This window comes from Megascapheus bottae, chromosome X (assembly GCF_031878675.1).
Source record: "Megascapheus bottae isolate mThoBot1 chromosome X, mThoBot2.hap1, whole genome shotgun sequence".
Classification (NCBI taxonomy): Eukaryota; Metazoa; Chordata; class Mammalia; order Rodentia; family Geomyidae; genus Megascapheus; species Megascapheus bottae.
In genome coordinates, this window is record NC_143547.1 from 43,920,489 (window position 1) to 43,945,935 (window position 25,447).

At 37.0% G+C, this 25,447-nt stretch overlaps 1 pseudogene; it reads left to right on the forward strand.

Annotated features, from left to right (window-relative positions):
- Nucleotides 1-928: 928 nt before the first annotated feature.
- On the forward strand, nt 929-2,541 carry LOC150040966 (5'-nucleotidase domain-containing protein 2-like; annotated as a pseudogene).
- The last annotated feature ends 22,906 nt before the right edge of the window (nt 2,542-25,447 follow it).

The window sequence follows — 25,447 nt, forward strand, 5'->3', positions numbered from 1 at the left end:
TATGTATGTGGTGCCGAGGAATTGAACCTGGGTTTTCGTGCATGCTAGGCAAGCACTCTACCACTAGGCCAAACTTCAGGCCCTATTCAGAGACTTTTAAGAAGAAGAGTATTTATGAATAGAATGCACATGAAGTTTTGGCATATACAAAGACACCTAAATAGAGAGCACCTGCCTAGCAAACGTGAGTTCCTGAGTTGAATTTCCTGAGTGAGAAAAGGATATAGAAAATCATTTCTGTGAAACCATGCAGCCTGTTTCTTTGGAATTCCAGTGTGAGTCTGTGTGTGTGTGTGTGTGTGTGTGTGTGTGTGTGTGTGTGTGTGTATACCCTATTTTCTTGATCCATTTATCCACTGAGGAACATCTGAAGTGATACAATATCTTAGCTATGGTAAACAAGATGCAACGAATATGATTGTTCTGGTGGCTTTAGTGTGGCCTGGTTTGTGGTTATTTCGATAAATGCTGACATTGCTCATCATACGGAAGCTCTGTGTTCTGTTTTTTCAAATGTGCCTATGAATCTACAAGTAAACACAATGTATAATGAAAGAAAAGAACTTACACTTGGGCATGACTTATTAAAACATATTCCAAACATTCACACAGTAAGAACAAAGGAGGATATTCTTAGGAGATGATCACAAAGGCTCAATACCTATGTGCATGTGATCATATGAAATGATGCTTATTAAGAGTTGGAGGGCAGTAGGTAGGCAGACAGGCAGAGGGATAGAGTGGGCAGCATGCAGAGGACATGGTGGGTGCAGGACAGTGAGGAGGCCCCAACAGGCAGTGAGCCACCTTATCCTCACCATGCTGCGCTGGCTATGGCCCGCTGGGTCCCAGCATCCACTGCCCAGGAGCTCTGAGATCTAGGCAGCATCTAGCGATGATGCAGAGCCCCGTATATCATTACCAGGACATGAAGAGACTGTTGCATGAACTTCTTCCCCCTGAGGACTGTAGCTTCCTCAATCCAGCAGCTATCTAAACCAACAATGAGATCAGCCAACATGATGTGGAGGTCTATGGCTTCAATTATGACTATACATTGGCCCAGTTTGTAGATGCACTGCACCATATCTTCTTTGCCACCCAGGACATCCTGTTTGAGCACCACAAGTACCCAACATGGGTTTGAAAGTATGAATACAATCCCAATGGTGCCATCTGTGGTCTCTACTATGACATTCAGAAGTGTCTTCTAATGAAGACTGATGCCTTACTTTATATACAACTGGAAACAGCCTACAGGAGCCTCCAGCCTGTACCAGATGAACAAGTGATTGACCTATATGGGACATTCAGCACACCCCACTGAACCAGATGTGTAGCTTCTATGACAAGGGCCTTTCTACCAAGCAATTCATGGATATCTTCTTCTTGCTGGAGATCTCACTGCTGTCCTATGTGTGGACCACTTCTTGGACCATGGCTTGGCGTTTGAACAAACACACTTGTATAAGGACATGATGGATGCCATCTGAGTTGTGCATCCGAAGGGCCTCATATACCAGTGGATTGAGCAAGATCTGGACCAGTACATCCTAAGAGGGTACAATATATTGACAGTCCTGAGCCACCTGGTGGCTCATGGGAAATAACTATTCCTCAACACCAACAGTCCTTTCAGCTTTGTGGACAAGTGAATATAACACGTGGTGTAGGTCCTGACTGATGTGAATTCTTTTCTTTTTTTTGTATTTTTGTTGTTTTATTTTTATTTTTTAAATAATTTTATTGTAATTAATAAAAGGGTAACATGATATTTGCCAGATAGAAGGTGCATTAATTCACATACATTGATACCCTTTCACATGTTTTGGTCCCCATTACCCTCCCCCCTCACCCACCCCCCCGCTGATGTGAATTCTTTTATGTGGTCATTATTCAGGCAGATGAGCCCAGCTTTTTCATTGACTGTCACAAGCCTTTCCAAAAACAGGATGAGAAACTCTTTCTCCACTAGGACCATATCACCTGCCTGGACAAGGGCACCATCTGTCAGCAGGGAAATCTGTTAAACTTCCTACACGTGCAAGAATGGGAAGGCCCAAGTGTGCTCTACTTTCAAGACCACCTTTACAGTGACTTAGGGGATTTCATTCTGTGGCATGGCTGGAGCAAAGGTGCCATCATCCTGGAGCTGGAGCATGAGATCCTCGCTATCAACAGAGAGCACTATATGTACTCATTGATCTGGCAGCAGGTATTAACATTACCATTAGAGCACATGCAGATGTATCAGGATGCAGGGTCACTGCAGGTGCTAGTTGCATCACTAAAGCTCTGTTCAACCCTCAATTTGGATGAATATTCTGGACCTTCCATAAACCCACCTATTTATCAAGGTGCCTGGTGCACTTCTTAGATCTCTACATGGCCTCCCTCAGCTGCCTGCTCAACTACTGCTTGGACTTCACCTTCTATCCACTCAGCACACTCCTGCAGCATGAGGCACCTCTCTGGATGGACCAATTCTGCATTGTCTGCATGAAGACATCCTTCCTGGGGGACATAGTGCACATCCGCTGAGAGTACATTTATTGTCCAGGACAGACCCCATTCCTTCCTACACCATCCACCTGAGCAGGGTAGATGGTGTAGGAAGGACAAGCAGTAGAAGTGGTCAAAATAGTGATGCTTATTGAAATGAACTCCAAGAGATGTTTCTTTTTTTCATTGTACTGCTTGGGGTTCTTTATTTTTTTCTTAGGTATAGGCCCATTTGATAATATTTTTCATTTCTTTATGTTTTTGTCTTATGAATAAGTTTTTTGTCTTGTGAATAAGTTTATATGATTTGGGGAAAGGAGGAGGGATCACAGAAATGGTGGGACAAAGGATGAACCAATTCAACAGTGATATTCACTAGACACTGCTGGCAACCAACTCTGGACAGGGAAGGGAGTCTGGAGGAAAAAATCAGGGGAAAGAATGAGGGAAGGGCTCACACTGTTCAATGGGAAATGTACTCATAACTTCACTTATGTAACTGTAACTCCTCTGTATATCACCTTTGCAATAAAAGTTTTAAAAGAATGATAAAAACAGAAAACATTCAGGAAAAAATATCAGGAAAATCTTCAAATCTTGGAGAAAGTATGAATATCTTTCTCATGCATTTAGAAACTCAGATAGATGTGACTAGAAAAGAAACTTCACTTGTATTGTAGCTGAAATGGCAAAGGAAGAGTTTGAAGAATATTGCAAGCTGTAAGAAATATCAAATAACTTACAAATTCTAACTTATCATTAGAATAATAACTAATATATAGTAATAAAGACCAGTGGAACATAGAATGATGTATTTTAAGCTTTAAAATTTTAATTTATATTCATTACTGTATTCAGCAAGAGCAGAATTGCATGAAAAATAAACACTTTTTAAGATAAGAACAAACTACAATTTTAGCTATTAAACTAGCACTGCAGAAAATACTCAAAGTAATACTACAGATGAAAGACAAAACTGAAGACAACTATGAGAGCACAGAAAAGAATAAATCTCGGGGCCGGGAGTTTGGCCTAGTGGTTAAAGTGCTTGCCTAGCATGCATGAAGACCCGGGTTCGATTCCTCGGTACCACATACATAGAAAAAAGCCAGAAGTGGTGCTGAGGCTCAAGTGGTAGAGCTCTAGCCTTGAGAAAGTCCAAGGACAGTGCTCAGGCCCTGAGCTCAAGCCCAGGACCGGCAAAAAAAAAAGAAATAAAAGAATAAATCTCAATAGAAAAGTAGGCAAATAAAAATTAGGAAAGAATCAAGCATCCCCAAAACACCAAAATGTGGCCAGGAGTTTGGACTAGTGGTAGCATGCACGAAGACCCTGGTTTGATTCCTTGGTACTATATACACAGAAAAAAGCCCGAAGTGGTGCTGTATCTTAAGTGGTAGAGCTCTAACTTTGAGAAAACCCAAGGACAGGCCCTGAGCCCAAGTCCAGGACTGGCAAAAAAAATACAAACACCAAAATGACTGGTACATATGTTTCAGTGATTTCCCTGAGTGTATAAAATGTTAATTCTCATGTTGAAACTTAGAAAATAGCTTATTTGGATAGGGAACTGAGACCTGACTATTCAACACCAGCACAAAACTCACTGCTTTGGCAATGACATACAGACAAAAAGTGAATACATGAAAGATGCGTCAAAGCAAATTAAAGCAGTAAGTAATGAGCAGTTTGTCTATATCTAACAACAAAGAGTTAGAGCAAAAATTAGAAAAGACAAGGAATTCACAATATTTTCATGAAGGGAATAACTAATCAAGTGTATATAATTATTTTTGAGTTTAATTTTGTAAGTGAATGGATCACTGCCTGCCTGTGCTATTCCAAGCAAAAGGCTTAGCCCTTGATACAGAGTATTTAACCAGTATATTTCCATTTTTTCCTTAGTTCTCAGAACTGGGCAAAACAAGTGCTAAGCATCTTCTTAGAATTTTCATACTATCAATAATTTTGTCTGTAATTTAAAAATATTCAACCAAAGCCGGGTACAGTGGCTCATGCCTGTAATCCTAACGACTCAGGATGCTAAGATCTGAGGGTCACATTTCAAAGCCAGTCTGGGCACTAAAGAACGTTAAACTCTTAGCTCTAATTAACCACTAGAAAACTGGACATGGGGCTGTGGCTCAAGTAGTAGCCTTGAGCTGAAGAGTTCAATGACATCACCCAGGCCCAGAATTCAAGCTCCATAACTGCCAAAAAAATTCAACCAAGACCAAGTGGATACAATAACTTTAAATATATACATAGAATATTGGTGCATTCAATTTTATAAGCCCAACACTATTGGACATAAGTAAATTGACCACAATACAGTAATAATTAGAGACATCAATATCCTACTTTCATCAATAAGTAGATCATCTAAATCAAAACATCAGTAAAACTAAATTGATTAAGATGGGCAGTGGTGGCTTATGTCTGTAATCCTAGCTACTCTGAGATCTGAGCATCATGATTCAAAGCCAGATGGGCGATAAAGACCAAGAGACTCTTATCTCCAATTTATCTCTAGAAAATGGGAAGTGGGGCAGTGTTGCTTAAAAGGTAGGGCAGAAGCCTTGAGCAGAAGAGCTCAGAGATAATGCCCAGGTCCAGGGGTAGTGTAGTAGCCTTAAGCTGAAGAGCTCAGGGTCAATGTTCAGGCTCAGAGTTTAAGCCCCATGACACCCCCCCCTCTCTCTCTCACACACACACACACTAACCTAAATGGAATAGACTATATTACAGTCCACAGAGACATCTATAGCCTATACTATTTAATGGATATGAACACACATATGCATTTTAGTATCTCATAGAACTCTATCTAAAAGTGATAATATTTTAAGGCATAAAACAATGATAAACCACTTCAAAAAATAAAATAATTTCTAACTTCTTTCATCTTATCAAATCATAGTGGAATCAATGTAGAAATTAGTAACAAAAGAAAGTATATGAGCACTAGGAATTCCCCACCAATCGACATACAAGGAGGAAAGACTCCAACGTACTTTTCACAAGACTGGTGGAATCCACAAGCTTGACACTTAGATATTTCTCCTAGTTTCACTGTGCAACCCGACGGTTCAAAATGAGACTGGCTATAAGTTAAATATGAGATATTGGGATTTTTAGAGATCTTTATATCTGGCCATAACTTCCTTAAGTGTGCCTAAATTGAGATCTCCAACACCTCTTCTGTCTGCAGCTTGCTGTGGGAAAAGAGTTTCAATTTGCAACATCTGCAGACAATGTCTTTAAAATTTCATACTTCTTGTTCCCATACTAGGTGAACTCAGAATTGATAGTGTACAGCTTTAGAAATGAAAAGATATGAAGGGTTTTGAGGGATTACCAATCTGTCAGGGTTATGGATATAAATTGTTGGCAACTCAATTCCAACTAAAAATAAGGAGTGTCTGGACTTTAAATATTAAAACTTGATATGGATTATAGACTGTTAAAAGAACCCTGGTTCCTCCTCTCAATCATGAGGTGGTATACTCAATACAAATGTAAATTACTTGCCTATGCTTCCTGATTAAAGATATCAGTCAATGATGCACTTTTTGAATAATCAGATATCATGAGGTAAATTTAAAATTTTCTAGAATCAAGTAATTATTGATGCATAACATATTAGAAACTGTGGAATACATCAGAAGCAATGCCAGAGGGAAAATATCCAGTCTTGAGTAATAATCTATTTACAGAGATTTCAGGTAAATAATGTAATGATACAGGTCAGTGTCTTAGAAAAAACAGAATAAGCCAAATCACAGATTAGCAGAAAAAGAGAAATTATCAAGGTCAAAGTTGAAATTAATGACATAGAGACTAAAAGAACAGTGCAATGGTTCATCAAAAGACAGAAGATTATTATTTTATTTTATTTTTTTATTATTGAGGTAATATATAGAGGGGTTACAGGTTCATCACCAGATAGTGGGTGTATTGGGAAAACTGAATAGCTTTTAACAAGTGAATAGTATGTTGTGTCCATATTATGGCAGGGTCATGATTAATAACTTTGAATTCAGCCAAGTAGTGGGAAAAGTGCTTTCCTGTCCTAGGAATACCTTCCTTGGGTCTGAGTGCAAATGCCTAGTGACCTGTCATGTCCCAGTCTTTTATCATCTAGTTACCACAAATGAGGGAAACCATGCAACTTCTGTTTCTCTGGATCTAGCATCGTTGCTTAATATTATTTTTTTCCTAAATCCTTTCATTTCCTTATGAATGCAACAATGTCATTCTTTCTAATGGATGTCATTGTTGCTGTTTTTTTGTTCTTTTTGTCTTGTTCTCTTGTTTATCTGTCACAGGGAGGAGATGGGAAGATACAGAAATGGACGGACCAAGTGTGAACAAATGCAGCAGTGGTGCTCCCTAGACACTGTGTTGAAAATGAACTATACAAATTGTGGGTGGGGGTGGGAGAGAAAATTTTGGAGAGAGTCAGGGAAGTGGTGACATTGCTCAAAAAGAAATGTACACTTTATCTGACTTACATAACTGCAGCCTTTGTGTACATCACATTTACAATAACAGTATCTCACTTTGTTATCTGATATATTGGATTTATTTGTATTTGGTTATTTGAAATTGGATAGGGAAGGGGGAAAAACCAAGGGGGGGGGTAGAGAGGAGGGGAATGGAGACCAAGATATGTGAAAGGGTATCAATATATGTTAATTAATGCACCTTCTATCTGGCAAATATCATATAACCCTTTTATTAATTACAATAAAAATATTTTTAAAATATGGGAAAAATGAAAGTGGGTTTATTTATCAATACGTATTCAATAAATTTTGTCCCCAATCATACATACTTTTGGTATATCAGTCTTCAATTTCCTCTCATCTCACCTGAGATTAAGAAGTTCATTTGTGATTTGTCAAATACACTTTCTTCTCCTTTCAGATGTTGCTTAATATATTTATCTATCTTCAACTGTGCAATTTCCCTGCCATCATCCAGGGCTGTGTAATACCCACTGGTTTGACCTTTATTCACAATTCCTTGCTAAGTGATTTCTCTACTTTAAATGCTCTGAACTCATTTTAAGCAACAACATTCTCTTTTACATTCTCCTCTGGTCATTTATGTTTCAAGTATTTCTAACCACTGTCCATTCAACATGCTTAGGCCCTAGGACCATTCTCACTCTGTTTATTACTGGTTGCAGGAATTAATGCCTCAGATTAGCTGATTGTCTCTCAGAATGGAGCAATACTTGAGCTGTAAGATAATGTATGTAAAGCCTATTAAAGATCTGAGAATTACCTGGAATGGTCTAGCAGCAGGGGAGCCCAGGTGGCATCTATATAGGCATTAGTAAATGTCACCCTTACCATCTCCACATTCCTATCTCTACCCCCAAACAACTCTCTATCTGCCATTGAATATGCTATGGCAAACTCAGGGCCTGAGTGTTGATCCTGAGCTTTTTTTGCTCTATTACTTGAGCCACAACTCCGCTTCTGGCTTTTTAGATAGTTAAGGAGGGTTTTCACAGATTTTTCTGCCTAGGCTAGCTTGTACCTTGAACCTTAATCCTCATATCTCAGCCTCTTGAGTAGCTATGATTACAGGCATGGGTTGCTAGCACCTGCCACACAATGGCTTTTTGCATATTAACAAAGGGTTCTCCTCTTTTGAGAGGTGCAGATAAAGTAAGTGGATTGTGGGTTGAGTTTTAGCCCTCATTGTGTTCTCTGGCAGGTATTCTTGTACAATTAACCAGTGAAATTGCATGATGGGTCCTCCCATGAGGGCAGAAGGCAACATCAATACTTAGAAGAAAGCCTCTGTCAACATTTCTCCACATCATTACAGCTAATGGGTTGGCTCAGGGCACAGAATTCACTTCTTATCCTACTTTCCTAGAATTATATCTCTTTTCAGAGAAGTTTCTCTAAGGAAGGACTTATCTCATAATAATTTATAGAGATGTTAATTCTAAGCAAAATTGACAAACAGTTTTCTGCTTCCAAACAAGGACCTGGAAAACATTCTACAAACATTAAAGAAAGAATTACTTTCTGGAACTTGACTACCCTGTCAGATCAAGATGTGTTTTGTAATTTCACTTGCAAATGTGTACACTAGGAGTGATTTCTCTTTGGAGTGACCTTAGGGCTTCCAAGCCAAACTATCTTGTTCCAAATCAGGTGGTGTCCCTATCATTTTCTAACCATATATCCTTGATCAAGTCAATTATTATCTGTGTTCTGAGTCTCCTTTAAAGCCAAATGAAGAGAATTGCAGCAACAATTTCATAGATTTATTCCAGTAATGGAATGAATTGGTCTGTAGTATATGGTGAAATATAATGCCAAAGATTTGGTGTGCCTGTAATAGCTATTAGATATCATTACTAACCACTAGTTATTATTAGGCAGCAGGTTTTGTAGTCAAAGCTGAATCAGAATGCAGAAAGTTTACTCCATTCCTCAAAAGTCACAATAAGCAGAATTCCAGAGACACTCGAAGTCTAAAGCAGAAAAGTTCTACTGTATAGGAAAGTGAGTCTTTTAGCTGGAAAGTGACTTAGTGTAGTTTACTCAGAGAGTGAGTCGTAGAACCAAACATTCTTGCCCAATGTGTTTGACACTACATTCTTAGCTAAGACCAAAGATTTATAAGGCAGATTTTTAGAAAGATTATTTAAAGCTATAGATCAAGGAGACTGTTATTCTTTCTTTCCAACTCTCCTTATGGGCTTCCCTTTATTCCCTGAAGGAAGTTACAGCTACTAAATAACATAATGATTTTACTGATCAAGAGTAGCATAGTAAAGGATACATGACATTTTCTTGTCCAGTGACTTAAATTTTCAGATTCTGCCACTTAATCATCTATCAAGACAAGTGCCATAATTGGAATCCCAGTTTTTTTCATATGCACTCTGTAGTTAAAAATAGGTGTCCTGTTTTCTTGACTTGAGTTCTTAGAAAACTGAACGTGATGGTTCATGTGTGTACCAAGAGCTAGATAAGTGTTGATTTTTAAATTGATTGTATCATGTTAGTACTGGTGGTTTATGACATTTCTCAGGATTTGTTAAAGTGCTTTCATGGGGGGCCTGGTTTGCTTTTGCCTTTCTAATTATGCCAACATTGTTCTCCTTCTTAACTTGCAGGAAATGTGCTTGGTTTCCCCACTGGCTGATGTCTATTACTGGAGATGTAAGTCCACACTGTTTGTGGGGGATCACTGAACTCCCACTATTATTTTACATTGACATTATCAAAATTTGCTTCTGGAACTTAGTGATCCAATTCTGCTTACAAATATGTGAATGAAGAAGGAACAAACCACCCAGTTCCATTTACTACATAAAATCCTTTAATAGTCTGGAGGTATTTTTTAGCCTTTATTTTTAATACATGTTTATATGAACAGGTTTGCATATTTGCAATAAATAGCATTTAAATTATATTAAAGTCAAACTTGAGAATATCAATGCTTTATCATTTGTTTTATCTACTTAATGGAACTTGTTAATATACATTGGAATGTATATTAATTGGCTTCTTTTTTGTGATGGCACTTAAGTGTGAACTCAGGTCCTCTTACTTGCTCAACTTCTTTGACTCTACTATTGAGCCATGTCTCTACCCAAGACTTTGTCTCTTTTTTAAAAAAAAATTGTTTTAGTATGGGGACTTGAACTCAGGTGTTGGCACTCCAATTTGGCTGGTGTTCTTTCACTCGAATCATACCTCCACTTGTAACTTCTGACTCATTATTTGGAGTTAAGAGTGTCATGGAATTTTCTACCTGAGATGACTTTGAACTGAGATCCTAAGACCTCAGCAGCTAGAATTACAGGTATGATCAATAAGTGCTGATCTTTATCTCTTTTAATTAGGGCATAGCATTCTTTATCAGTGCCCTATCAATGAACTTTTGTTTTCAATCTTTCACAATACCATATAATTCTGCAACTGTAGATTACTGTCCTGGAGGTGAAAACTTCATTGTTATTTTAACTGAAAATTACGTACATGAGTTGAATATCTCTTCATATACTTAATGGCTATTTCTAGTTCTTCTTTCTTGCCGGGGCCAACCGGCAGCAAACCAGGGTTCGCAGATTGGGGTTCCTGAAATAGGGGACAAGGACTAGGAAGAAAAAGAAGAGAGACAGACACACCAGGTCCGGGATGTCCACAGTCCAGGCCAAGACTGCCACTCCCCCTTCTCCCCTCCTCCAGACCCCGGGAACCTCCAGGTGTTACATTCATATGGTAATTCTCAGGTCATTTACATAGAATAGGGCCAGAAAGCAATAAGACAATAAAGCCATGGTCTGATGCAAGTCAAGGTACAGTTTGATTCCACTCTGGCTCCCAACACTTTCTGGTTCTCATTTCTGTCTTCTACTTTTCTTAAGAATGTTGGCCAAAAGTTTATATGTTTTGCAAACAAACTAAAATCAAAATAACTTGTCCATGTGATAGAAAAGTGACCAGACAGGAATCATTACAGTTATGTTTGGACACTTACCTGCTGTACAATCTCCAATAGTTCAGTTAACTTCTCTGTTTCATTTTCCACAACTCTAAAATGATCTATTAATGACTATTTTACTTTTATGGATAACAGCATTCTTATAAAACTCCAATGAGAAATTTTTGCATACAGACTTTGTACACTGGAATCCTCTGAACGTATAAAGCAATTTTGCCAAATAAGGCAGTTAGACTGAAATGGGCAAAATAATCAGAAAACTGCAATTGGGACTTCAAAAACCAAACTATTTGTTTAAAAATATTTTTGACATTAAGATAATTTTTAATTTTAAATCAATTAACCGTTGCAGAAACATTTGCAAAAGTCCGGAAACATATATAAAGATGCTTAATTACATTTTCTTAAAACTGAAATACCTTAAGATAACTATAAATAGATGGTTAAACATGTTTCTAATAACAAAATACTCTTTTTTATTATAAAGACGATGTACAGAACGGCTGCAGGTACATAAGTTAGATAATTAGCACATTTCTTTGTGAACAGTATCACCTCCCCTCATTTTCTCTTAGTTTTTCTTTCCTGACTCCTCGTCCCTAAAGTTGCATAGTTCATATGCAACATAGTGTCTAGTGAGTATCACTGCTGATTTAGTTCATCCTTGTCCCATGATCTATGTGTGTGGATATGGGAAGTTGTAAGGCTATGGTATTCAGTGGCTGAGCCCTAGCCCAATGTGCACAAAGCCCTAGAGTCAAATCCCAATGTCTCAAAACAAAACAAACAATAAAATATAAATATATATGTATTATGTGATAATAGCTGTATAAACATATAGCATTATATACATGCAATATTTGTGCTTCTAGATTATATACATATATATGCACACACGCACATATACTTGTTATGTATAATCTAGAGCAGCTATCATTGTACAACAGTTTGAGACAAATTCAACTTTTTTTCATTTTTTGTACTTCTGGGGATTGACTCCAGGGCCTCATTTAGGATAGGAAAGGATTCTATCACTACATTACCTCCCCAGTGACTTGCCATCTGTGTTTGTAAATAAAATGATATTAGAACACAACAAAAATTATTTATTCATAAATTATCTCTGGCATATTTCATGCTGGGGCCCATAAGACCTAAAAAAGTCACTATTTGGTTCTTCAAAGAAAGAACTTTCTGATGTTTGCTGAATAGAAGACATCTATATCATACCTATAGCAGGAGCCAATTAACTCAGTGTAGAAAACTAAAAGGGAGCCCGGCAAGGTGATTCACACCTGTAATCCTAGCTACTCAGGAGGCTGAGATCTGAGGATCAAGATTCAAAGCCAGCCCGGCACAAAAGATTGTGAGACTCTTATCTCCAATTAACCACTAGAAAACCAGCAGTGGCACTGTGGCCCCAGGTGTGGAGTCTTAGCCTTGAGCTGAAGAGCTCAGGGACAATGCCCAGGCCCAGAGTTCAAGCCCCATGACTGACGAAAGAAAAATAAAGATTATGCTCTTTGTAACTTTCTAAGATAGGTGTCTTGAAAGAAAATGTGTACCAATCATCCAGTGCCCTCAAATGTTAATATGTAATATAATTATATTATTATATAATATGACAAAAATTTTATATTGGTTGAACATACATGTGATGTAGATATATATGTGTGGATACATATCTTTTTTGCCAGTCCTGGGGCTTGAACTCAGAGCCTGGGCACTGTCCTCGGGCTTTCTCTAGGCTAATGCTCTACGACTTGAGCCACAGCACCACTTCTGGATTTTTTTTTCTGTGTATGTGGTATGAAGAAATCAACTTGTGATGTTATGAGTACAATGTACCTTTTTGCATTGTCCCCCATCCTTCATAACCCCTCTCCGCTCAATTTTTTTTCAGAAGACATATAATGAGTGTTATGACTGCAATGTCTCCTCTTTCTCTCTTCATTTACAATTGCTTTGAAAAAAAAACAGTTTCTTTATGATTAATCTACATGTGGATTCCATTGAGTTTATCCATTTGAGATTTGGTTGAGTGGTTGAGTTTCTTGTATCTGTAAGTTTTCACCTTTTTCTTTTCTTTTTTTTTTTTTTTTTTTTTTGGCCAGCCCTGGTCCTGAGATCATGGCCTGAACACTATCCTTGGGGTTTTTTTTCTCAAGGCTAAAGCTCTACCACAAGAGCTATAGCACCACTTCTGGCTTTTTCTATGTATGTGGTATCGAGGAATTGAACCCAGGTATTCGCGCATGCTAGGCAAACACTCTACTGCTAGGACAAACTCCCGGCCCGAGTTTTCACCATTTTTTTTGCCAGTCCTGGGCTTAAGTTTCAGTGCACTGTCCTTGGACTTTCTCAAGGCTAGAGCTCTATCACTTGAGCCTCAGCACCACTTCTGGCTTTTTCTAAGTATGTGGTACCAAGAAATCGAACCCACGTCTTCGTGCATGCTAGGCAAGCACTCTACCACAAGGCTAAACTCTCAGCCCAACATCTTTTTCCTTTCCCTTCTGAAATTCGGATGGCATGAATATCAGAAAATTTGGTACATATGTCCAACATTACCTGAACTGCTTATTTTGTCATATTTTAGTTTTAATTAGCATTTTGATATTTCCATACATGCACACAGTGAACTCTGATCAAATTAACCACCTCTACCATATTTTCATTGCTCTTTTCCTTTACCTTTTTTTCCCCAAACAATATATACATACATATTTAAAGTCCTTCAATCCTCATCATTCCATAGGAACCCTAAATCCGGTTTCCTGCTGATTCCTTTTGAAGTGGTCCTCACTTTTACATGCATATGCTCTTATCTTTGGTATTACTGTCATCATGGTCATGATTATTAGATTACCACCACCACCATCCCCATCCCCGTACCTCCAATACCAGCCCCCCTCCCACCCCCACCATCACCACCACCATCACCACCAGCATTCCTACCACCACAACCATCCCCACTACTACCATACCACCACAACCACCATCACCACCAGCATCCCCACTACCACCAGCATCCCTACCACAAAACCACAACCATTATAACCATCACAATCACCAAAACCACCAGCCTCCCCCCCACCACCACTACCAGTACCACCACCACAACCACAACCACCACCACCACCATCACCCCCACCAACACCCCTCACCCCCACCACTAGCCCCACCCCCACCATCACCATCACCACCATCACCACCACCAACACTATCATCATCCCAACCAGCACCACCTCCACCATCACCACTCCCTCCCCCCACGATCATAATCATCGTCATTTCTCTTTTCCTCAAATTACATCGTTTATCTTACTCTTGTCATCGGGTTTACTACCTCCCATTTTATCTAGTCTTACATATTTTTTATTATATCCAGTCAATTTTTGTTTGTGAAAGACCCCCTAAATGTGGGTCAATTTTATTCAAAGATGCTACAGTGGCATAGCGTCCACCCCACCCCTCAGCAGGAAGCAGCGTTGAGACATGGACGCTTCCGTGTTCTTTAGCAGGCTAACACAACGACGGGATGTCCAAATCGGATCCCTGAGATTCCTGGATGTGGAAGTGATGGGTCATGCTCTCTACTTCCAGAGTCTCTCCAGAAGCAATTCTCTGGGCCAGTGACACCAGTTTCGATTTCAAATATTGCCATACGTGTAACACCACCTGAGGGACTCGAAAGTTGAAAAAAGGTGTCTGTTCTACCATCAGTGGAATTTCGATTTCCGATGCATCAATAGCTGAATCAGAAACAAATCGACAGTCTTGAGCCATCATGTTGGTGCGTGGCAGGGCAGGCCTTGTTGAGTTATCTTCAACCGGACCAAGTGAGTAGAGACTGAGATGCTGTGCCCTCTTAAGTCTTGGGCTGGCCCCAGTATCCATGGACACTGCAATGATGTCACAGAGGGGGGCTTTACCACCATCTGACCAATCACAATTTTGATATAGCAGTCACTCATACTGCCCTCTGCCTGAGCAGTCTCTTTCTATAACAAGTGCCTTTAGAGTACCATTTCAGCCACAGGTCCACTTCCAGATTTTCAGTGGTTAGAGGTGAGAGTCTCGAGGACTTTCCCTCTCAGAGCTGGCTTTGAATATCGATCCTCAAATCTTGGGCTCCTGAGTATCTACAAGCAACCAGGATTTTTGTAACTTCTTGTTATATTTCTCTAGAGCCACAAGATTTGAGACTGTACTGTTTTCCAAAAAGGCATCTTTAAGCCTCTTTAACATCCAAATCTACACATATTCTCCTCTGAACAATACCACATTCTGGGGCTTGGCTAGAGAAAATTCAGAAGGTAGAAGTACCCAGCAGAACCTCCCCACCCTCTCTTTAAGGCCTTATATTTTTGCCACTTGCATCTTGGTTATATACAGCCTTTTTATTTTTTGCTGGTCCTGGGGCTTGAACTCAGGGCCTAAGCACTGTCCTTTGAGCTTTCTCAAGACTAGTGCTTACAACTTGAGCTTCAGCAACACTTCCAGCTTTTTCTATGCATGTGGTACAGAAGAATTGAACCTAGGGCTTTGTGCATGCTAGGCAAACTACACTACTACGCCATGCTCCCGACACCTATATCTAGTCTTACAGTCTTACACTGTTTTTTTTTTTAGTGAATGTAGTATTTTAGTTGTATTATTTATACCTGGAAGCAGGTCTAAAATATCTACAACATCCTTTAAAAATTAACAAATATTTTATTCTAGCTCTATTATTTAGACTCAGAAACAAATCTAAAATATCCATGTCATTTTTTTAAATTGTATCTTTTAATTCTCTGCTAAGATTTTCTATTTTTTATTTCATTTCCAGGATTTTTCTCTTCATTTTAAGATATTTTTACAAGAATTGGAAAAGCTAGGGTATCCCTGGGTTTGCATCCTTTGATGATTTTTCATTTAATTGCATATAGATGAGATTTTTCTACTTTTTCTATTTTGAGTAAGTCTTATAAGCTTAGCATTTTAAATATCACTATGAAACTCTAGATCTTGTTCTAACCCAATTGCAAATTAGTTCATTTTTGTTTGCTTTGTTGGCTTCAGTTCTTCTGTGCCTGTGGTTCAATATCAGTTCCATTTTAACAATTTTTGCAAAGTTTTAGTTCCATCTTATTCATGCACCAATCACAAGCCAGTTTGAAGGCTTATATAGATCTCAATGCCTTTCATGTGTTTTTTAGGATCACATCCACACATGCACAGCTTTAGGGGAAGCCCACAAACTCACAAAAAACTTTATTGCATATTTCCCAACCTCCTCTCACTCTGGACCACTCCAGATGCCAAGGCTCTCTTTTCTGATCTGTGGCTAAAAAGGTTGGGGCTGTTTTTTTGTTTTTTGTTTGTTTGTTTTTTTTACATTGACATATTGTTTTTCTCTTCCTCAAACTGATTCTATGTTCAAACTAAGTAAAGAAAATATTGAGTAAAAGAAGTGGGAATAGACTTTCTATTCACATCCTCCAGACCACAGTTGTTAGGGTCAAATGGAAGAAGTTTTCTCCTTGAGAACAGTGGGGTTCTCTTTAGCTATTTCCTTTTTCCATCACTACGATTTTGCACTTTAGAGACTAGGAAAGTTTGGTGGCTAAATTCATAAAAAAGTAAAAATTATAAGAGTGGGATAGTTTTTCACTTCTCCTCTTTATATATGACCAAAAAGGTAGAACTTCTCAGAGAGTTCTTTCTGTCAGTATCTGTAATATAGTTTTGAACTTTATATTGCCTTTGAATCCAGCATAAATAACACAGGAGAAAAGATGTAAAACATTTACATCTTGTAAGAATTTCTGGACTTCCACAATTTATATGTTAGTTTTCAGGAAATTTCTGCATGCTTCTTGTATAGGAAATTTGGTTGCATTTATTTTACTAGATGGAGTATATTTCACTTTCTTCACCAGAATAAGAACTTGATTTATTTGCCACTAATGAATACAAGAAATAACACTATCTGGCACAACTAACTGTATAGCATACCCTATGTGGTCATAATGATTCTAATTAGGAAGATTATAAAGATATGGGGAAAGGTTTCTGATTTTCATTAGGTGTTTTGAAAGTGGAACAAAACTACACACACACTAAGCTTATATCTCTGTGAAATTTGTATGGCAAAAAATTAAAACGTTTGGAAAATCATATCATTTGTGGTGTTCTGTTAGTATCTTTTCCTTTAAATGGCCCTTTAAAATATTAGAGTGATAAAAACCAACATTTCACAACCGGGAGTCTGGCCTAGAGGTAGACTGTTCACCTAGCATGCACGAAGACCCGGGTTCAATTCCTCAGTACCACATACATAGAAAAAGCTGGAAGCGGTGCTGTGGCTCAAGAGGTAGAGCTATAGCCTTGAGAAAAAAACAAAGAGAGTGCACCGACTCTGAATTCAAGCCCCATGACTGGCAAAAAAGCAACATTTCTATGCCATAAATCAATGATATAAAATAAATTGCATAAATACTAATGTATACTGAATTGTACCTATTTTAACATTTTTATTTGAATCTTCACAAGAGTAATAATAAATAAGCTGTTTGCTTTATATAGAATTGTATAAAATGATCTATTAATTTCTAAGATAAATGCCCCTAACTCCCATTTTTGTGGGTCATGGGGCTTGGACTTGGCATGGACGCTATCCCTGGGCTCTTCAGCTCAAGGCTACCATCCTACCCCTGTGCCTGGGCACTGTTTCTGAGCTCTTCAGCTCAAGGCTACTGCCCTACCCCTGGGCCTGGGCATTGACCCTGAGCTCTGCACCTCAAGGCTACCACCCTATCCTTGAGACAAGCCTCACTTCCCATTTTCTAGAGGTTAAATGGAGATAAGAGTCTCAGGTCCTTTTGTGCCCTGGCTGGCTTTGAACCTTGATCCTCAGATCTCAGCCTCCTGAGTAGCTAGGATTACAGGCATGAGCCACCGCACACATCTCCCCTCTCACTTTTTAAAAACAAGATCAGGTCTCTTCATATTGTCTTAAGTGACAAATTTCACTGTAATTCTGAACCAAACTATAGCATTTTGATAATTGCACTTTGCTAATTGGTTTTTCCTTCATTATATATTATTGATTTTTTTCTTTTATAGCCTGTTGATATGATGGAATTAATTATTTGTGTCCCAAATTACATACAGAATAAATTCTACATAGACCTAGTGCATAATAATTTTTATATATTGTTGGAGTTGAGATTTGTAATATTTTCAGGTTTGTGATATAAATCATTCTGTCATCATCTTTTTAATTTTTGAGCTAGCATTACTAGTCCAGGAGAATGTCACTGTAATATTCATATAATCATGTGCAGTATACTTTGAATACATTTCTTCCCTCTATTATATTTCCATACCTTCCTCCTCCCAATTTTACTTCGTTTCATTTCAATGTATTTACATGCTTTGATAGTATAGTGATTTCACAAAATGAGGTAAGAAGTGTTTTCTTTGCTTCTTAATTTTTAAGGGTTTTAAGAGTATTAATGTAATTATTTCTTTTTTAGATATTTAGTGAAATCTAGCAGTGAAGCCAGCAATAAAGCTTTGTGCTATATTTTGGAAAAAATATAAATTACTCAATGTCTTCAATAGATATGACTATTCACATTATTTTTCCTTGGGAATGTTTTCCTGGTTTTTAGTTACTTTAAAAAATGGTTCTTTTCATCTTAGTTACCAAATTTGTAGGTATTTAGTTGTGTGTGTGTGTGTGTGTGTGTGTGTGTGTGTGCGTATGTATGTTAATTACCTTTTTTAGTTAGTCAGTACTTATGACTCTGATTCCATTAGGGGTATTAATCTATATCTTCTTTCTACTTTTCTCAATTATTTGACTAGCGATGTACCATTTTATCTTTATTTTCTTTATATATTCTTGTATTAAATTCCATTGTTTTTTCCTTCAGTGTTTATTACTTCCTTCCTTCTACTTTCATTGTATCTAAATGATTATACCTTTTACATTTTCACAGGTAAGAATTTGAATTGCTGATTTTAGACAATTGAATGTATACATTCAATACTGTAGGTTTCCCTCTGGGCACAATTTTATGCCGTGTCATACTAATGCTCATAATTTCATTTCTAAGATAGTAAAATTATTTGGAGACATCTTCTTTGATACATATAGTATTTAGAAGTGTGAGTGTTAGTCTCCAAAACTTTAGATTTTCCCCTATGTGTTTCTGTTATTGATCTCCAGCTTCATTGTAAATCATTAAAAAATACTTGGTAGAAACTCTATAATTATTTTATGTCCCGTGGGTTTTGAATTCAGGGTTTGGGAACTGTCCCTGAGCTATTTGCTCAAGGCCAGGGCTCTACCATTTTGCGCCACAGCTCCACTTCTGGTTTTTGAGTGGTTAATTGGACAGGAGTCTCACAGACTTTCTTTCCCAGGCTAGCTCCAAACTGCGCTCGTCAGAGCTCAGCCTTCTGGGTACCTAGGATTACAGACATGAGCCCCCAGTGCTCAGCTGTTTATATATATTTTTTTAATCGGACTGAAGACATAGATCAGCTTGTAGATTGCCAACTGTGTGCAAGAAATCTGAGAGAGCATAGGGCCCTTAATCTCCAGTACTGGCACAAATAAGCAAATAATTCCAGGAGCCAGTGGCTCACACGAGTAACCCTAGCTACTCAGAAGGCTGAGACGTAGAGAATCAAGTCTATGAGACTCTTCCAAAGTAACCAGTACAATGCGGAACTGCAATTTCTTTGTATACATGCATCTTCTGGATATTTTAAAATAAGTGAGTTGTAGTTGTACAAGATGTGGCTTTTTATGTCTACCTTCTTTTACTTATCAAGATTCATGGCTACAGTTGGACATAGTGATACACAACTATAACTCAAATTGCTCAAGAGACACAGATAATAAGATGACCTTGGTACCAAGCCAACCCAGACAAAAGTATGACACAATATCTGAAAGAAAACCTGAAAGCAAAAGGATCAGGGTATGGCATGGATTGAACACTTGCACAGCAAGTGCAAGGTCCTGAGTCTATTTTTCACTACTACCAAAAAAAAAAAGAAAAAAACTAACTACCTACGTTCATCATTTATTTTCATTGCCAAATATGAATATACCATAGTTTTTTTGCTCATTTCTTACCTGACAAGCATTTTGTTGTTTCCATCTTGTGAGAATTATGAATTATGCTGCAAAGAACACTTGTATACAGGTTTTGCTTAAATGTCTATTGCTGAGTTATGGTTAATTAATTTTTTGAGGAACCACTAAATTTTTTACAGAAGTTGTGTTATTTGTGAGTTGTGTACATTGTTCAATGTACAAAGGTTTTACTTTGTCATACTGTATGCAATGCTGATTTTCTATTTTTAATTTTACACAATGCCTAGCATTTGTAATGTTTTATTCTATTCTATGAAAGAATAGTCAGGGTAATGATATTTAACATTTTTTATGTTCACATTGGCAACTTGTAACTTTTGTTTGTTTGCTTGTTTTTTTGCCAGTCCTGGGGCTTGATCTCAGGGCCTAAGCACTGTCCTTGGGTGTTTTTCAAGGCTAGCACTCTACCCTTTGAGCCAGCATCACTTCCAGCTTTTTCTGAGTATGTGGTTCCAAGGAATTGAACACAGGGCTTTGTGAATGTTAGGTAAGCACACTACCAGTAGGCCAGGCTTTAGGTCCCATAAATTTATTTTTTTAATATTAATTACATTCCTTTTTTCCCACTTAATTTGAGTTATCATTGTGTGTGTGTGTGTGTGTGTGTGTGTGTGTGTGTGTGTCTGTGTCTGTGTCTGTGTATGTGTGTGTGTTTCTCTGCTGGTTCTAGGGATTGAATTCAGGGCCTGTTCAAGGTAGTGCTCTACCACTATAGTTTAATTCTGGCCTGTTTTTGGCTGTTAATTCGAGATAAAAGTCTCACAAACTTTCCAAGGGCTTTGAGCCATGATCCTCACATTTCACTTTCCTAAGTTTCTAGAATTATTTGTCTATTTATTTGTCCTTGTTCTTTCGTTCCATGTGTGTGTTTGTCTGTGTGTGTGTGTGTGTGTGTGTATGTGTGTATGTATTTATATAATTAGCAAATATACTTCTCCCATTATATGTTTCTTTTTGGTGTTCCTTTTTCAGTCGTGGGGCTTGAACTCTGGGCCTGGGCACTGTCCCTGGGCTCTTCAGGTCAGTGTTAGTGCTCTACCATGTTGAGTCACAACACCACTTCTGGTTTCTGGTGGTTAATTGGAAATAAGTCCCACAAACTTTTCGTGCCCAGGCTTGATTTGAGCCACAATCCTCAGATTTCAGTCTCCTGAATTGCTAGGATTATAGGTCTGAGCCACCAGAACCTGGCTTTGGTGTTCTTTGTGGCATAAAAGTTTTAATTTTTAAGAAGAACATATTTTATCTTTTTTTCTGTACCTTGGCTTGAACTCAGGACCTGGGCATTGTCCCCGAACCTGTTTATGCCCAAGGTTATCATTCTACCACTTGAGCCACAATGGTACTTACATCTTTTTCTGAGTATTTTATTGGAGGATTTCAGGTGTGAGCTACTGTCTCCTGCTAAAAAGGCAAATTTATAGATCACATTTGTGTGATTTTTTTTGCTTCTTTATTTTCTAGCATATATAAGAAACTATTGCCAAATACAAGATCACTATATATATATATATATATGTATGTGTATATATATAGATACACACACACACACACACACACACACACACGTACACATTTTCCTCAAATGTTTTATGGGTTTAGCTCTTATGTTTAGATTGTTGATCTGCTTTGTCAATGTAAGTATCCAGTGCATGTGGATATTATCTATATTACTATTATTTTTCTAAGAGATTTTATGGTCTTGGCTCTTATATATTCTTTGAGTGAATTTTTCTCGTAGGGAAATAAAACAGTATTGAACCTCATTATTTTGCTTTTGGATACTTATTTGTGTCAATATAATTATTTGAAAGAAATATTTTCCTTCTTTCCTTAGTGAAAAGTTTTGTCTCTTTCATCTATAAGCAATTGACCCTAGACATACAAGTATATTTTCTGGCTCTCATTTCTTTTCCATTGAATTATGTATCTACTTTATGCTTATATCTTACTGTTTAAATTACTAGGGACTAGTTATCTTTCCAAATGTATTCTTTTCTTTCAAGGTAATTTTGAGTACATGAGGTTCCTTCAATTCTATACAAATGGTAAAATCAACTTTCCCATTTCGGCCAAATGCTTTGGTAAGAGTTTGATACAGACTGCATTGAGTCTGTAGATTTACTTGGTATTATTATTTTAGGTCTCTTCATCTTTTCTGGTTGTTGGACTAAAAAGAAACAGCTGCAACTAAGGAAGCTATCCTTAGCCTGAAAATTTAAGCCACAAAAGGTGCAGTGAAGGAACAAAAGGCACATGGAATCTTTAATATGTGGCTGTTAGATCCAAACAGTATAAGAGAGAGTACTCAATACTTGCTTACCCAATGCTACAGACATGGTATTGGAAATGTAAACATAACTACATAGACATAAAAATCTATGACTCTATAGACAAAATGTTTTATCTCATAAATTAATATGTATCTATGATATACAAACCCTTAGCCTAATTCTGATTATGTTCTAAAAACTAAGTGCCAGTGATTATATATAGAGATTCCCTTCTTGAATATTCATTTGTTAAACATGTCATTTGAAATATGATGTAAAAATCAATGTTAATAAATTCTTTAATTAAAAAAAGGTGCAGTGATGATTAAAAGATGCCATCTCAGCCTTTATTTTCTACCTTCAAATTAATTAGGTGATTGAATGTAGTTGTCACTGGCTAGTCCCTCACACAAAAAAATGGGATAAAATATTCCTGAAGAATAAATAATTATATTTGATTAAAGGGACTGCAGACGTATACCAAAGAGTAACAGAGATGTGACAAAATCCCCTGGAAGTGTTAAAACCTAAAATAGAATTGTAAAGAATACTTGGTCTTCCCCAAACCATCTAATTGCCTGGATCGGTTTGAACCAAGAAAGACTTCAGGATAAACATATAATTTTTGTTCCTGAATAATGTCTGTCTTCTGCACAAGTGACTTCACTGCAGTTTCTGAATAAGCCTCAGTTCAGTCCAACAGTCAGATGGCAACTCCCGCAATCAGAGATTTTCTTATATAGATTCCAGCTCTACAACACAGTGGGCATCGATGTCCAGCCTGACAGTCAGGCAACAGCTTTATATACAACAAAACTAATAATTTCAGGGCAGGCACAAACCACTGCAGCCTGGTTGGTGATACAACCATAGATACTGCTGCTAATAAAAATGACTGATGAAACAACCGTTAGTAAACAAATTGAACACATTGTACCAAAACAAAACCCTATATCAATCTATAGGGAAAAGTTCTTGTCTTTCTGAGAGAAAGAAAACATAAAATTGAAGACTTAGTATTGCATAGGTATTAATGCAGGGGTATAAGAAATATGAAAATAAATTCCAAGCAATATGAAAATTCTTTTGTAACAATATCAAAAGGAAATAAATTTTAAAAATACTCCCAAAGGGAATTTTCACTAATGACCTTAAGGAACATCAATGATTTACCAAAAATAACTACAAATAATTAAATAAAAATTTTAACATATTTCATGATTAATTAAAAACAAAAAGATAATCATAAATAGAAAAATCTTACAGATAAATAACGTTACTAACAAAATAAAAAGAAAACTCTGAGACACAAAACACACTAGATCAGCAAGAAAAGAGAACACAAAAACAGGTCTTTTGAATTAACCCAGTCAGAGGAAAAGAATGAAAGAGTGAGGAAAGCCTAATGGACCTATTGGACACTGAAAAGTAAACAGTCACATTATGGGAGTTCCAGAGGGAGAACAGATGGAGAAAGACAAAGAAAGCATATTTAATGAAATAATAGCTGAGAACTCCCCAAGTAATGGGAGAGATATAGACATTCAGATCCACAAAGAGCAAAGAACATTAGATTGACCCCAAAGAAGTTCTCTCTAAGATAGATTACTATCAAGCTATCAGTGTTACAAAGAAAAAAAAAATTCTAAAAGCAGCATGAGAAAAAGATCAAGTCACATATAAGGATATCTTTTAACCAAACAGAATATCATTTAGCAGAAAACTTATGTGCCAGGAGACAAGAGGGTGACACATTACGAATGTGGGAGAGAGGAGAAAAGGAAGTAATACTGAGGAATAACAATGATAAATATGTGTCATACTTATCTGTGTGTGTGTGTGTATGAAGAAAATATAATGAAACCTCATCAACACTGAAAAGGGAGGGGAAGAAAGAATGTAAATGTAAGGGAGGGGGCGAACTTTTTCAATGCATAGTACATGAATGGAATTAGTCCAATAAAACCTGCACATAGTATTAATGCATTAAAATTAAAAGATTTACAAAAATAAATTAAATCTGAAATACAATATACCAAACCAAAAGGATATATCAATATCAGGAAAATTTATGAAGGAAATAGTGTTATATGCATTATAGGAAAATACATATAAGAGCATTGATAAAAAATATAACAAAAATATGGCCATATATGATGAACCCACACATAACAACATACCGAATGGAGAAAAGTTGAAAAGGTTGAAATTATTTGTTGCTACATTTGAAATAAGGGAAATCTGCCTACTTTCACCACTCTTGTTCAATATGGTACTGACAGTTTTAGCCAGAGAAATTAGACAAGAAATGAAAAAGTAGAACATTAAAATTAGAAAAGAAGTCAAGCTGTCCCTATTTGCAGATGATATAAATATAAATATATATATATATATATATATTCCTAACGAGTTTATCAGAACATTGAAAAGTTCCATAAAGTTTCAGGATACGAGATTGATATATAAAAATCAACGGTGTATTTATATACCAAGAAGAAACTACCTGAAAAATAAATCCTAATGTGTGTTATTTCTATTAGCTTCAAAAATAAAATTACTAGGAATGAATTTAAACAAGCAGGTAAAGAATTGTACAATGAAGACTATAAAATGGTGAAGAAATTGAACATAATATCAAAAACAGAAGATCACCTATGTTCTTGGGCTTGAGGGATGAACATAGTTAAAGCATCTGTACTACCCAGTGCAATCTCCAATGAAATAGTCAATGAAATCTCTATCAAAATACCAAGGAAACATTGTACAAATATAAGAAAAAATTATAAAAATGACATGATAATCTGAAGACCCTAAATAGAAAAGGAAACCATCAGCAAAAACAATCAAGTGGGCAGAATTGTGTTACTCAACTTCAAAACATTCTTGGTAGCTAGTATATCCAAGGATATTTTTTTATAAAACCATGAACAATGTATATTGCCAAAACAGCATTCCATATTATAAGTGATCCAACTTGATATTTGTATGCAGAATATGAGCTAGTCATAGTGTAGTAAAAGATCAT